At 42.0% G+C, this 14,231-nt stretch overlaps 1 protein-coding gene across 1 annotated transcript in view; it reads right to left on the bottom strand.

The window, feature by feature from the left end:
* The window catches only part of bach2b (BTB and CNC homology 1, basic leucine zipper transcription factor 2b), a 78,988-nt gene extending 65,931 nt beyond the window's left edge, over nt 1-13,057 (bottom strand). The window contains exon 1 of the mRNA XM_071535988.1: nt 12,851-13,057. The gene's annotated coding sequence lies outside the window, so the exon portion shown is untranslated. The remainder of the gene's footprint in view (nt 1-12,850) is intronic.
* Nucleotides 13,058-14,231: the final 1,174 nt, after the last annotated feature.

The raw sequence follows: 14,231 nt of genomic DNA, 5'->3' as shown, positions 1-14,231 counted from the left end.
CAATATATAAAATACAACTACATTAAATGTGTCCACCCACTGCAAAAAAAAAAAAGTCCATATTAACAAGTGATTTAGTCTCAGATTCAGGCTTAAAATCTTATTTTTCTTAAAACAAGTGAAAGATTCTGCCAAAGGAGTGAGATAATTTCACTTGTTTCCAATGCAGTTTCACTTGTTTCAGGAATTTTCAAGAAACAAATGTCAATATCCTTAAAGAATAAGGCAGATCACTGCACTACTATCAAGAAACTGACACTTGATTCAAGAAAATTGTTAAAGCAAGATGATTTGCATTGGAAACAAGTAAATTAACTCACCCAACTGGCAGATTTGTTTTTCATTTGTTTGAAGAAAAATTAGATTTTAGGGCTCAATGCAACATTAAATAACTTGCTAAGATAGACATTTTTGTAGTGAAGTCATATATGCATAAGGACAATAATATCTTCCATACTTTTCCAGACTTACTGTATGATTCACAAACTTTTCAAGACCTAAAAATTATTGAATAAATTTTTCATGCTTTTCCAGAACCCTGTTTATCACTGGCAACACAAGTCTCTCCTAATTTACAGCCATTCACTTAACCAAACATATCACTTTCATATCAATTCACCTTACAGTTATTATGTTTCATCTCAGATATAGACTAATGACTAATGAAAGATTCACACCATATAACAAAAGCAATTCAAATCCATGCCTTGTCTAAGATGATTTAGTCCTGAATGTTCTGTTAAACCATCATTCATCTCTAACAGCAAACAGCATTTCTCTAAAACACAACTTGAATCCCAAGCCGCTAGCCGCTTCCTTTGTGCGCTTGTGGTAAAGAGAAGACATTTACTCTCCGAGATAAAAATCAGCTGTGAAATCTCCTCCATATTCTGCCATCGGTGTCTATTGATAATAATCAAACCGCTCAACCCGAAAATGCGCATACAGCTGCATATGTGACGTTGTTTTCTAGGGCTCAGATATCATTATGTTGATAGGAATCCGTTGATGAATCACATTTTGGAAAAGCTACAGAGCAAAGAAAGATAGATTACATTGTAGAATTGAAATGATGTTTCCGGTATCAGCTCGAAAATGCAACTGAGGAAGATAACTGAATAGCTGTGATCCCTGGCTTTGAGGGAGACGCTGTTAAAGCGTAGCGTAAATGTTCCTTTTGTATATCATCCTGAAGGAATATACATTATGGTGTTCAAACAGACTGAACTATGAATATCATGCAGACTGAGCAGCACTTGCGAAGCATGATGAGAGCCAATTTGCTTCCTTCCCTCCAGACACAATCCCTGAGTGAGATGAAAGGCATGCAGCTACTGTAATCCATCTAAATGGCCAGCCACTGCGGCCTTTCATGCAAGCGTTACTATTGATCTGTACTCTCTCTCTCTCTCTCTCTCTCTCTCTCTCTCTCTCTCTCTCTCTCTCTCAATCTGTCTTTATGTCTTTGTTTCTTAATCTTTTTTCTCTCTGTCACTCTTTCCTTCTCTCTCTCTCTCTCTCTCTCTCTCTCTTATAGGAAAGCTTCCCCAACTGGACTTTACTGTTATATAAAACATATAAAACATTTTCCCCCAGAGACCTAAAGTCACGCTCTTGTTCATCTGTGTGTGTCTTTATTTGACAAAAATGAAGAAATGTGAGTTTTGGCACTTCGTACCTTTTAAAGACCCCATATTATTCAGTTTTCATGACTTTGTTGTCCAATTTACTATGGTTCAGAATAAGAATAATGTTTAGTTTAGTTGAAAAAGGTATTTATTGAATGAATTTGACTAATTTGATCCAATACTGGATCCTGATTGGCCGACGACACCAGCTCCTCTAATTGAAATGAGGTAAACCTGCCTTACTGGAGGGAGTTTAGCAATTTATTTAGTGAGAACCAATCACGACCAAGTCTAGCTGTGATGCGTTGACTGGAGTTCGCCTGTAACCGCTTGTAAAAAAGGATGGATTTTTGAAAATAAAATAACTTTAAATTTAACCACTCAAACAAAAGGCAATGACATTAAACATTTTTGATGAAAAGTTGAATTCCTATAATAGGGGCCCCTTTAAAATCAAACATGAAACCTGAGGGAAACGCCATGTTGTAAAAGTCCCAGCCAGGTAGCAGGTCTCATGCTGACGTTGGTGCTGTTTTGACATGCTTGGCTGACGGAGATCTTGTGACTCAGGCTGCTGCAGTATCAACAGTAGGCTGCGCACAACTCTGCCTTGTTGACCTTTCACCATCTGTCCTTAATGACACCGCCTGTTGGCCAGTGGGACGCGCGGGACGGCATGTGACCGCCGCAGGTGCATGACACGGGTCCGCCTGCCCACTCCAGCCAGGTGGGAGGTCAGCACCTTACCGAAGTCCGCTGCTGAGACCGACTGAGCGAGACCCAACTGAACTGAACTTGACTCAGAGAGGAGAGGAGGGTGCGATCACAGCTACGGTTTGTTTTCTTTGGTCCAAACCACAGATGAAAAGGTTTTTTGTATTTGCATAGTTTAGGTTCACACTCAAAACAAATCTGATTCCAGTCCCTGTAACTTTAACTAAGCAAGATGGGCTTTTTTTTAGGGCTGGGCGATATGGTTGAAATCAATATCATGATAATCATAAGGATTTTTCTCGATATCAATATATATCACGATATGGTTCATGTATTCAAAATCACGTTAAAAAATCAAATGAATGTTCATCTCATTGAACCGAATGGTAATGTTAGGTGTGGTGTCAAACAAAACTGAAATTTTCAAATAATATTCCTACCATACCTCATTTTACGAGAGTTTTTAAGTAAAATTTGCAAGTTTTTAAGTAAAATTTGCTTGTCATCATCAATTTAGACAGCAGAAATCTGTGTCACGATATCAAAGTATCTTCATATCATCACGATATGATTTCACTGAAAGACGATGAACGATAATATTGAATTATCGCCCAGCCCTAGGCTTTTTTGGCCATAAATCACCTTTTCTATAGAACACATGAAGAAATAGCTGAATATGAGCATGAGCCCAGACTGTGGTTTGCCCTTGCTTCGTTTTGTTAAGATAGGCTTTCCAAGCTGGCTATCAGATGTCAACATCCCTCTGCTTATACCCATAAAACCTTGCGTTTTGGGGTCGTTTCCTGTCTGTTGGTTCAGATTACGTTCTCACTCTGCAGTTCGCTTGGAAGAGGACCAAGACTCGCATTTTCAGGTGGGTCATTTGGTGCCGCCCGAGTTCCAATGACATTGTTCTGACCTGCCCAGACGAAAGGGAGTAAACACAGAGTTTGATTAAACCGCTCCAAACATGCTTGGTGTGAACGCACCCTAAAGAGGACTTCTGAGCACTGGGTTTTTATGGGCTCATTCACTTTAAATTACAGGATGAAGTCAGTGCAAAACCTGGCTGACAAGTATCCACGTTAGCATTACTCCCCACAGGAAGAGCTGTATTTCAGTGTCAAACGTGGATCTAACCGCACACATACACATTCATGTTTTCCGTTCCACCACTGTGTGTGCAACAAATGGAAAACCCACTGCTGTAAAACCTCACGCTTTCAGATTTTATCCTTTCAGTTTCACAGCTTTTTCATGCCGCGGCATTAATCTTCCTTTCCTCACTCCTTTTCTATACCGTGCTAAATTAAATAAATAAATAAAAAAAGACATAAAGAAAAGTAAGGAGGCATAATGGGCCGCCGCAACGCTGCACACAGGATCTCCACCAATGGCAGCCTGCTGTGAGATGGCAAGAAGCCACCGCCAGCAAATCCTGCTGATCTGGTTGTAAGCTCACTGGTTTACAGTACATCACGGGGCTCGGTGCAGGAAGTGGGCACATTACGCCCCTGCGCTTCCACCGCCACCCACCCCCCCCCACCCCCCGCCCACCCCCACCCCCTCCCCTCCCAACCACCTGTGCTGGTCTCACAGGATGCCACCCACCCCCACCGCCTCCTCCTCCCCAACACAAACTCCTTTACAGCTGCACTTCACCAAACCGCACACATGAACACGCTTTGTTCTTTTACACTCCACTGCTTCGACGGTGACAATAACGTGAATGAATATATTATTTGGGGCTTACTGGAAATTGCCTCGCAAATTCGGGCCGCAATTAAAGAGGGAAATCGTGCAGTTTGCTGTGTAATCGCCGAGTTCATAATCACGTACTTGAACCGAAAGCGATTCTCATGGTCAACTCTGATTACGTAAGCTCAGAAAACAAACAAAAAAAAGCTGTGTAAAGTAGATAATTAATGATCAATAGTTATTCCCAGACACTTTGTTTACTGTGACCCCCGGAGAGGCGCTCATTATTTTGTCATTTCTATTTATACACCTTTCATCAGCCGCAGATGTCAGGGCTCCATGTTAACATGCCTCATGTACACAATGGGAGGGTTTTGTTTTAGTCAAGTGTCTCTCATGTACAAATACATGCGTCCAGGAGGGGTTGTGTGGCCGTGTTACCTCAGAGTTCACGGCTCTGTCCCGCCACGAGGGTCGTCCCGGCTCCGTCACTCCCTCCCTCCCTCCCTCCCTCCCTCTAAAACAATGATCTCACTCCCCCGTACCAGGAATGCGCTGATTGTTTTAAATACCTTCCACTCTCATATGCTTGACTGACCACTGCTCCTTTTTCTTTTTCCCATCGGCTGGGAAGGAAGGCCAGGAGAGAGAGAGAGAGAGAGAGAGAGAGAGAGAGAGAGAGAGAGAGAGAGGGAAAAACAAAACGACCTTGGCAGGAAACGTCAAGCCCACTAGCGAGATGGGAACTCGCTTCATTCAGGCCTTACAACTTAATGTTTTAAATTACAAAACCCTTGTAATTCAATCAGACTCATCGGAAAAAACACAAGGAGGGGAAAAAAAATTATTCTTGGCAGTGGGGGTGAGGAATCTGATGATGGCATGATGCTGTGCAAAAAAAAAAGAAGGAAGAAAGTGTAAAAAAATGCCTGTACTCTTAATCTGTGTTCCTGGAAGAACAGAGATTGTAAAGATATTAACAGTGCGCCTGTTGAACTTGAGATCCCAAGACAGGATATCAAATTAAAACACAGATTTCCTTCACCTGACAGCAATGTATCACTTCTATCACAGTAATATGAATAATCTATGGACCCCAAGCTGACAAATGGCCTGTTCCATATGTAATTTGATATAATTTTCACCCCAGTAGAGTCTTTTCCACCCAGTCTTTATTGCTCCTGCTGACTGAGCAGGTTATGGACAGACGGTGAGCAGCACACTGACATGCAGGAGTCTGTCTGGGTTATTGGTACAAAACAGAAACCATAAACACTCAAAGACTTCTCTGTTCTATAAAGTTTGCCAGGCCGGCAGCCTATAAACGGCACAGTGCGCTGGTGACTCTCACATTCAGACTGTGGGGTGAGTTTTATATTAATAACTCGGCGAGAAGGGGAAAACACAGTTATGACAACAGCAACACTAGCTTTTCATTCTTAGCGTTTCATTGTGCGCTGTAGTGTCAGTGAACAGAACAAAAGAGAGTCTCATATAAGGATATGACCTCAGACTACAGAGGAAGACAACACAACAACAGCCTCCTGCCTTCGCTGCACGCACAGAGGAGTTTAGCTAAAACATTTCTCTGAGGCAGAGCTGCTCTGGACGCAGAAATAATCTCATTGGTTGAGATTAACCTCAATGGGCGGAGCCAAAGAATCAGTTTAGAGTGAAGAGTTAAGTAACGTTAGACTGAAATCCAGTGAAAAAACAAGAGGTAAGAATGGAGGAAGCTTATATTAAGCCTATACTTAGCTAATAATAATAGCCTACTAAGCCAAATGCTCTTGTTCCGAACTGAAAATATGCAATTTAGTCATATTAAGTTATCTAGGTTAGCTAGTTAGCCTAGTTGACCTTCCAAGTTCAAACTAGCCATACTAGCCTTTAGCTATCTAGCTAAGCTAACTAGCCAGCTGTTGACCTTGCAACATCATGAATGAAAAATAATTACTTGTCATTTATATCTTTTATTTATATTTTGACCAAAGTTCCTTCTTTGACATTCAAGTTTGCTAATTAGCTAACTTGCACTCTGTAAAACTGCCGCTTTGGCTCTGCCCATTGAGGATTTAACTCAACCAATAGGGTGATTTCTGCCTCAAGAGCAGCTCGTCCTCTGAGAAATGTTCATATAACTAAAACTGCAATCTGGTCTTTACATACTACTCTGTCTTCTAATGTGAGTCTAATGTGAGAGAAAACGGAAGACTGGAAGAATTGTAGATCACAAAGAATAAACCAAAAGGCTAAGACATAAACAGACACTGTAAGGACTGGTAATACAACAATAGTAAGAGAGCACAGATAGGAATGCAGCTTAAATTCAGAGTTGAAGGTGGACGGTCTGAAGAAGTTGCGCAACAGCGGACAGTCGGTGGTCAGCGGGGGCTTTTGACTCAACTCCGCATGTGACTCAGCAGCTGCAGAGGCAAAACTGCTGACAGACAAGAGGATGACTCTAAATTTAAACTGTAGTAGACAGACTCCTACTATGTGCTTCAGTGTTCCCTGGGAGGACACACAGAGGAGCTGCAAACACAAACACACACACACACACACACAGAGTAGGCCTAACCCTAGAGACATATTCTGTTTACTCCGCCTCATTTTCACAGTCAAACAGGTCTAATTTGATATGGTATGCATGTCATTGCTATGGTGAGAGAGGTGGTGGTGGTGGTGGGGGGGGGGGGGGGTGGCTCTGGGGACCACACAGACAAGACTTGCAACACAACTGTTTTACCATGAATAACTTATGCAGCCCTTACGAAATCCAACATGAATTTATGGAGTCAGCAGCCAATTGACTGATGCAGTGATAACGGCTGCCTGAAGTCTGAGAACGCTGCTGCTACTCAGTCGGATATCTAGACAACAAGGCTGCTAAAACACTTGTGTGTACTTTGGCCGCCATTTTCCCAGTGGGTTCAGTAGGGGGGAAGAAAAAAAAAAATGCAGCACACATGTCACTTACGTCCTCTGACACTCAGGAGAAAAGACCACACACAAGGCTTTGGAATTCAAAAACAAAATGCAAAGGCTTCATAGAAGAACCAGTTTATATTTGGAGGCACGTGCTTTCACGTGATACCGGTTGTATGTACAGCATGCTGTAAAACAAGCATAACACATGCTTAAGTTTCATAGCTATTTCTATCAAGCTACGTGTCTCTCCCTGCCCATGTCTGTCATCCAACTGAAAGCAGAAAAGGTTATGTGTTCATTGTGCTGAGGGTCATCCTGTCGTTAAGCAAAACGTGACAAAACAGCCGACTAGACATATGAATTGCTGGTATTCCACGCGGAGCGGGCAAAAAAACACACACAAACACACACACACACAAAACCCAACGAATTGGCTCTTTGATAAGAACAAACTCCTGAGTGTCTTGAAAGCGGTCCTTGGAGTGGAGAGCAGTTCAAGCCATTCGCCTCTCTCCCTGCAGAGTGCTCCTAGACTGGATTCTTTTGAGAGAGGGAGCTAACCGTGTCAAAATAGCAGCTGTGCCGGCTTTAACTGCGTGCACCTCCAGTTCCTGCTTCACACAGAGAATATAAGGGAACTGAATGTAACGGCACCTCCGCAGCGCAGTGCCCACTCCAGCTGAACGACCACGAGACAAGGAAAACAACAGTGGAGTGCATCAATTGGAACTGTTCCGCAGGTTTGAGCGGACCTCGGCAATGCTTCACAGTCCCTTGCCAGTAGTAGTAGTGGTAGTATAGTACTAATCCAATAAAAACAGGTCATTATAACACGTTAAATGTTCTGTGTTCATTCACTGAACGCCACTTTACACAAGGCTCATTCTTCCAAACTGCCTCAATAACTACTAAATCCCCCCTCTCCCCCTTCCCGCATCCACTGTTGTTTTAATTGCAAACCTATTAAGACCAGATGCGAGTAATTTAATTTGCTCAATATGTTTTGCATGGTTAAAAACTAATAGATGACCACAGGATGGGTTACTAATGAGTATTAACTCGCCGAGTTTTAACTCTCTAGGCCGTCCCAGAGTTCACAAGGTGATGCCCCACTCGAGGCGTAGGGGAGGTTCAGGAGATCATCAAATGGCTCTGACGCAACTGCTGGGTTGATTTACGAGTCTTGATAATCTCTTACAGGCAACATAAAAAAATCAAACCAAAACAGAACAATCAGAAATCTGCCTGTGGTGCTTTATGTTTGATAGCTTCTTGGCAGTCTCTCCGCTCAGCAGCAAACACACTGCGAGGCATTGCTCTTTCACGGACGACTTTTGCAACCGCAGACGGAGCTGGGTCTGGCACGATAATGCAATCTGACTTCACATGGTGAGTGATAACGCCAGTGCGCATCACTGCCGTGAACGGCAGGAGAAGAATGAACAGCCATGACAGAGAAAAAGAAAGAGAGAGAGAGAGAGAGAGAGAGAGGGGGATCGCAACAGAGAGAGGAAAACAAAAGCCCTTGGTCTAAACTGCAGGATCTTAGATTTCTCCCAGCAGTGCTGTTCCATCTACGCCTCACACTGGCAGCAGCCCAGTCAAACATGCCTTTGTGCTGACGTGGGAGAGCTATGGGAACATGTTTTTTTTCTAGCCAAGGCACTGACTTGAGATGTTGAGCTGTGCTGGTGGGGGTTACTCAAATGTCCTCAGTGATGCAAACGATCCTTTAATGGTGCAGAAAAAAAATCTACACGAGAGAAGTGGCACACCACTGGTTAGATCGTAGCCTTTCTTTCATTACTTTATAAAACCCTCATTTATCTTCTAACCGACAGTTCTATTATGTGCAATACAAATAAAAAAATATCACAATTTTAGCGCCTTAAGGGATTGCTATGATTGTCTTCAGGAGATATTCAACTACGATCACAGCGAGTGGTGGTGATAATTCTCTCACATCCTATTCCTCAAACAAGAGGATTGGCAACTGCAATTTCATGAATCATTAACCCATAAGTGCTCGGTTACTTTTGAGACAACAAGCTCCTTCTGTGATCATCATTTTAATTATGCTGATAGGCACTCGGCTAACTTCAGCAACATAAAACAGGATTACTATGAGCTCGACACGCCGGCTGCAACAGTGCAATGGAAACACGGCGGAGTGTTGGAGGTTAGCTGCTGTATAGTTCAGAATGGAAAGCCTGCAGGGGGGACAAACAGTGTCACATGGAGGGATCCTGTTGCCGTGTGGGATTTCAGCTGTGGCTGCATGGGAACCCTCGGGGACTCATTATGCGCGGGTCCCCAAAACAGCTTGGGTCAAACTGAGAAATCTTCCCAAGCCAAGCACAACATGGGAGATGTAGGCCTCCAAACCTAATAAAAATAATGGTTTTGTTTTTCTATTTTAAACTTCAAGATGACATTTTAAAGTCACAAGGAAACAGCATTTCGATGGTGTCTTGCTTCCATATTTTGATGTATTTCTGGGTGAAACAGGATGTTTGGGCGGGTCGTAATGTGGGGGGGGGGGGACGGCTCAAAAGTTCAAAAATGTTTTGTGCATTATATTGAGCTGTCACAAATCTCAGATTCTTCAAAATAAATAAATTCTAGCCACCAGCACCCAACCATGGTGTGTTAGGAAAATGAAACTTTTCAGAGGTGAACACAAAGAAGTGCACGGCCACAGCATGTCACCACTCATGTCACTTGTCAAAGTTTGAGGTTTTATATGATGGGAAGGGCGAGGGGTGGGAGGTGGGGGGGGGTGGGGGGTCGTTTACTGGCACAAGATGAAGTCACCACTAAAGATACACCAATTACCAGGAAGTAAAACTAATGGGAGGCAAAAACTGAGGGGAAGGAGCGCTGCATTGAGGCCTTAGTGTAGAATGGACAGGTGCTCTCTGCATGTTGGTAACAGCTGAGTCAGAACAGGCCAATGCATGCAATTAAATATACATTAAGATCCAGTCAGCAGTTACCAGCAACAAACTAAATGTCCAAGGCTCTCTGTCTCATTGCAGAAATTAAAATGCCTTTATTTCACATGACAAGAATAGATTAAAAACATTGCACAAACATGTCATGGCCTATCTGGTTTTCCTGGGAACTATACTGGTTTTGACTGGATCTTAATGTATATTTACAAATACCTGCTATACATTGGTTTTGAAAACTGATGGGATTTAGATATAAAAATATGAGAACAATTTTATTTAGTATTTTTATTGGCATTTATTGTTAAGTATTGTGTTATGACATGGAGAATTAGATAAGGTGAAAATTTCATTTGTCATTTCATTGCCATTACATTAATTAAACTGATGGTCAAAGATAATAATGAATAGTGATGCATACACATTTCATGCATAACCTCATTTGATGTTTCAGATGACACGTTATGCAATATCATATATGCAGGAAGTATGAAATTTGTATGACAGATTGAATGAGCCGTTTCATCTGGAAGTGGCATTTAAGCCTGGTTGAGTCGCTGTGGCTTTACAGTTTTGGATCCCCCCTCACAATAAGCAGGGGATTGCCATGGGAAGAGAGAGGCATCGGGCTACTGTACAGAACAAAAGGCTCCGTGCGTAAAACTGCGCATGAGTGCTGTGCTGCCGCTATGCACGTGTTGTGAAACCAGGCTGATGTCAATGTTAAGGCTTGCAGCAGAAAGAAAAGGTGTTTTTGTTTCAGATATCTTCAAAATAGGATTTACTATGGCGCAAAGCACATTCTGTCCTCATCCTTTACTTGAATAAATCAGCAACGTCGATGCATGAATTTCAGTAATTCCCTTGTCATTCCCTTTCAATCATTCAGAAATGTTACTTTAAAAAACGTCCAGAAAATGTGAGTTATCGTGAGAGAAAATGAGATATTAAGAGAGGAGGGTGGTGTTGAGATGCGGTGCGATCCCCTTTGCCATCGCGTTGCATCAGCACTAGACAAAGGGCTGTGATGCCGTGGATGTCACCGCTCCACAAAATGCTGTATCACTGCATTAATGGCAGCATCACTCAGATCGACGCTTTATGATTGCAGGCATTTTATCACTGAGTCAAACACGTGGCGGACAAACAACTGACGGGTTGCCAAAATAAAAAATAAATTAATAAATACATGCAGTGCTTCTATCCAAGAAATAACGCAAAGCAGGATAAATGCAGGATGAGTTCATCGCTTGGACACATGCTTCTTATTCCACGAGACTGAGCAAACAACGTGGACGCCTTTCTACAAGCTACACACTGGAAGAAGAGTACAGCTGTCTCTGCTGCTGTACTGTAGCTGTTTCAACCAAATCTTTTCCACTATTGTACATTCACACAAACCTGGTCAAAAACGGCGCATTAATGAATAATAGTGAAATAAATCGATCAGTATAGGCTACTATCAGGGGTGTAGAGCAGGGTAAACACACATAAACCCACTTAAAGTCAGTTAAGTCAACCTGATAGTAAATTGATGTAAATGTAATGATGTAAATTGATATTATACGTCATAATAGGTGGTTTCAAATTGGTGTAAATTAAAAGAGGAGAGGTTTTAAGGAAAAACTATTGATTAAAGATTCTTATTTTTATCCCTTGAAATGTAATTGATTTTTGTTTATATCGGGGCTGTGATACCTCATGATGATCATCGACTTGCACCCACCTTTTATTTGCCACTACATCACTGACTCCTCCATAATAAGACTGACAGGGACTGACTAAGCCACTGCTGCAGCATCCATTCACATGACAATGCAGGACCGTGCGTAAAGGCGCAGCTGTTTGTTTCGCTGCGAGCAGATACAGCCAACACGCTATTGATTATAAATCAGCAATATTGGTATTTTTAGAGGGGGTAGTGATCGAACTTGGTCGTTCCGATGTAATATGACGGGTTAACGACGAAAAAAATATGCGTTTTGGTTCTTTAACGGCACCGTCGAGCGGTAGAGATGATTCCATTGGCTGTCGGACCAAATAAGGCTCGTCCTTACACAGCAAATATTTTGCTGATTTTATGTGGATTAATGAAGTTGCAATATGCAAAGTATAATTTACAGGTCGACGAAAAGCAGAATCGAAATGCTGGTTGTAATGCAAATTTTGTATTTTGCACGTAGAATGTGATATTTTACAACAATGAATGTAGAATAGAATGGAATGGAATAGTACAATAGAATGGAAGATAACAATAATAACAATAATAATAATAACAATGATAATAATAATACAGTGTAAGTTGATTATTTATAATACTCTGTATCCTATATTGCATGCTAAGCCTAATTATGAAGCTCTTTAGATCCAAATCAATTTCCTCAGAGTGCATGCAGTGAATGGGGGGTCTTTCCGTCCAGAAAAGCCTCTTTAACCGGTCAAATGACGCTGCAAGTGACAGCTTCTTTTATCTGAGCATTTTTCCTCCCAGAAGAAAGCAGCGGCATGCCTGACCCTCCTCAGGGATCACACCGCTTCTACTTTAGCAAAAAAAAAAAAAAAAGCAGAGCACGGAGCTTAGTCTTTACACTGAGTCAAAGCATAACAGGATGTGGTAGCGTTGTGTTTCACTCCTAAACCCGAGTTCACACCCCAAAGCATTACACTCTTCAATATTCACACACCGCCAAGCTTTCAAGATTTATGCATGCGGTTTGTGTTAAGTGAGTTTTTTCCATATCTTGTGGACTCCTGGCCACCGCTGCACCACTTATGCAAGTTTGCAACTCCAGTCGGTTATGAGAGCAACAATGGGCAGGGATTTGACAAACACGAAATAAAAAAATATAATAAATCAAATCAACACATGAAGTCACTCGACGGAGGCAGAGAGAGAAAACACGCAAGGCAACATGCATGCAGGCTCACCTTTTACTTTCTATTCTGGTCGTATTCCAGCCCTTTTGTCCGTTTCCCAAATAAGTTCTTTCACATGATGACTCGCTTTGTCGTTTCCTCAAAGCCTCCCGGCTGCAGATGGGAGATGACTTTTTTCTTTTTCCGTTACTGCAACTCAAATCTCTCACTAAAAAAAAAATACACACAACGTCTGTGATTACGGTCTGTTGTTGTCAGTGTGTGTATACGTGTGTGTGTGCGTGTGATGATCCAGCGCGGCGTGCCGCTCCGTCTCCGCTGTTTGTTACACTCGACTGGAACGCCTACTCTCAGTCGCTACATTGTTGACATTCGGCCGCTGACGTCACTCTATCCCCTCATTCACAACATCGTTTACGCGGTGCGGCTTTGCGTTGGCGCCCTCGGGCAGCGCGCGCGTACTCACCAAAACGTGCGCAGCGGAGCTTGGAGAATCGCACTACTTGCTCGCTCATATCCCTCCCTTTTTTTTTTTGCTCGCTGTACGGCGGCCTAACCCTGCTGCCGCTGCACATAGCGGTGTTATGACTGTGGAGGATGACACAAGGCATTTCCAGGAGCCAGGATAGAGCTGTGCGAAGCAAATCTGTCCATCTCAACAAGCCATTTAGTCTGGTGTCCAGTCTCCAAGATCTTTAAATCATGTTTGCGTAAAAAAAAAACGTGAAAAACTCGGCTCGGCTATTTTTCACCTGTTTCGAGAAATCTCTTGAAAAAAGTTATCTTGAAATAAGGCGGGCCACTAGAAGTCACAAATAATGTAACTTGATTCAAGAAAATCTTTAAAACAAGTTGATTTGCATTTTGCAACAGAAATTCTCACCCCACTGGCACTGGGGTCACTTCTTATTTTAAGTCTCAGTATCATGCTAAAGGACTTGTTAAGAAGGATATAGAGGGCCTACCAATAATGCAAAACTTTTATATCTTTGACATGTCTTTAGATATACTCAAAGAATTAACCCTCTGACAATGAGAACCTTGATAAAGTTTCATTAATGAAAAAAGTATAGAGTAATTCTTCAGCTGGCCTACAATAAATTTAGGAAGGATACTATATAAATAGGCCTATCAGATCAAAACTTTATGTCCCTGTAAGAATGAGAAATTATTGTGATAGCATATGACAAAAAATACCATAAAGTACAATGAAGTCACAATAAACTCAGTACTAAGTACCACAGATATACTAGGTCCTTATATTACATATTAATATGTATTATAAACCTAAACCTGCAGTATGGAGGCTCAGACTTTAGGCCTAAGCTGACTAGCCCATACCTGATGAGAAATACAGCGGCTGAAGGATCAAAGTTAAAGGTTTATTTTTTTTAACTGTCAACTTCCATGAGTCAAACCAAACCAAAGCAAA

Source organism: Centroberyx affinis, unplaced genomic scaffold (genome assembly GCF_046629955.1).
Source record: "Centroberyx affinis isolate AG114_WGS23_722 - 3 ecotype Tasmania unplaced genomic scaffold, CSIRO-AGI_Caff_v1 ptg002806l_1, whole genome shotgun sequence".
Taxonomy (NCBI): domain Eukaryota; kingdom Metazoa; phylum Chordata; class Actinopteri; order Beryciformes; family Berycidae; genus Centroberyx; species Centroberyx affinis.
The sequence above is the reverse complement of the archived record's forward strand: the minus strand, read 5'-3'. Positions and strand labels throughout refer to the sequence as shown.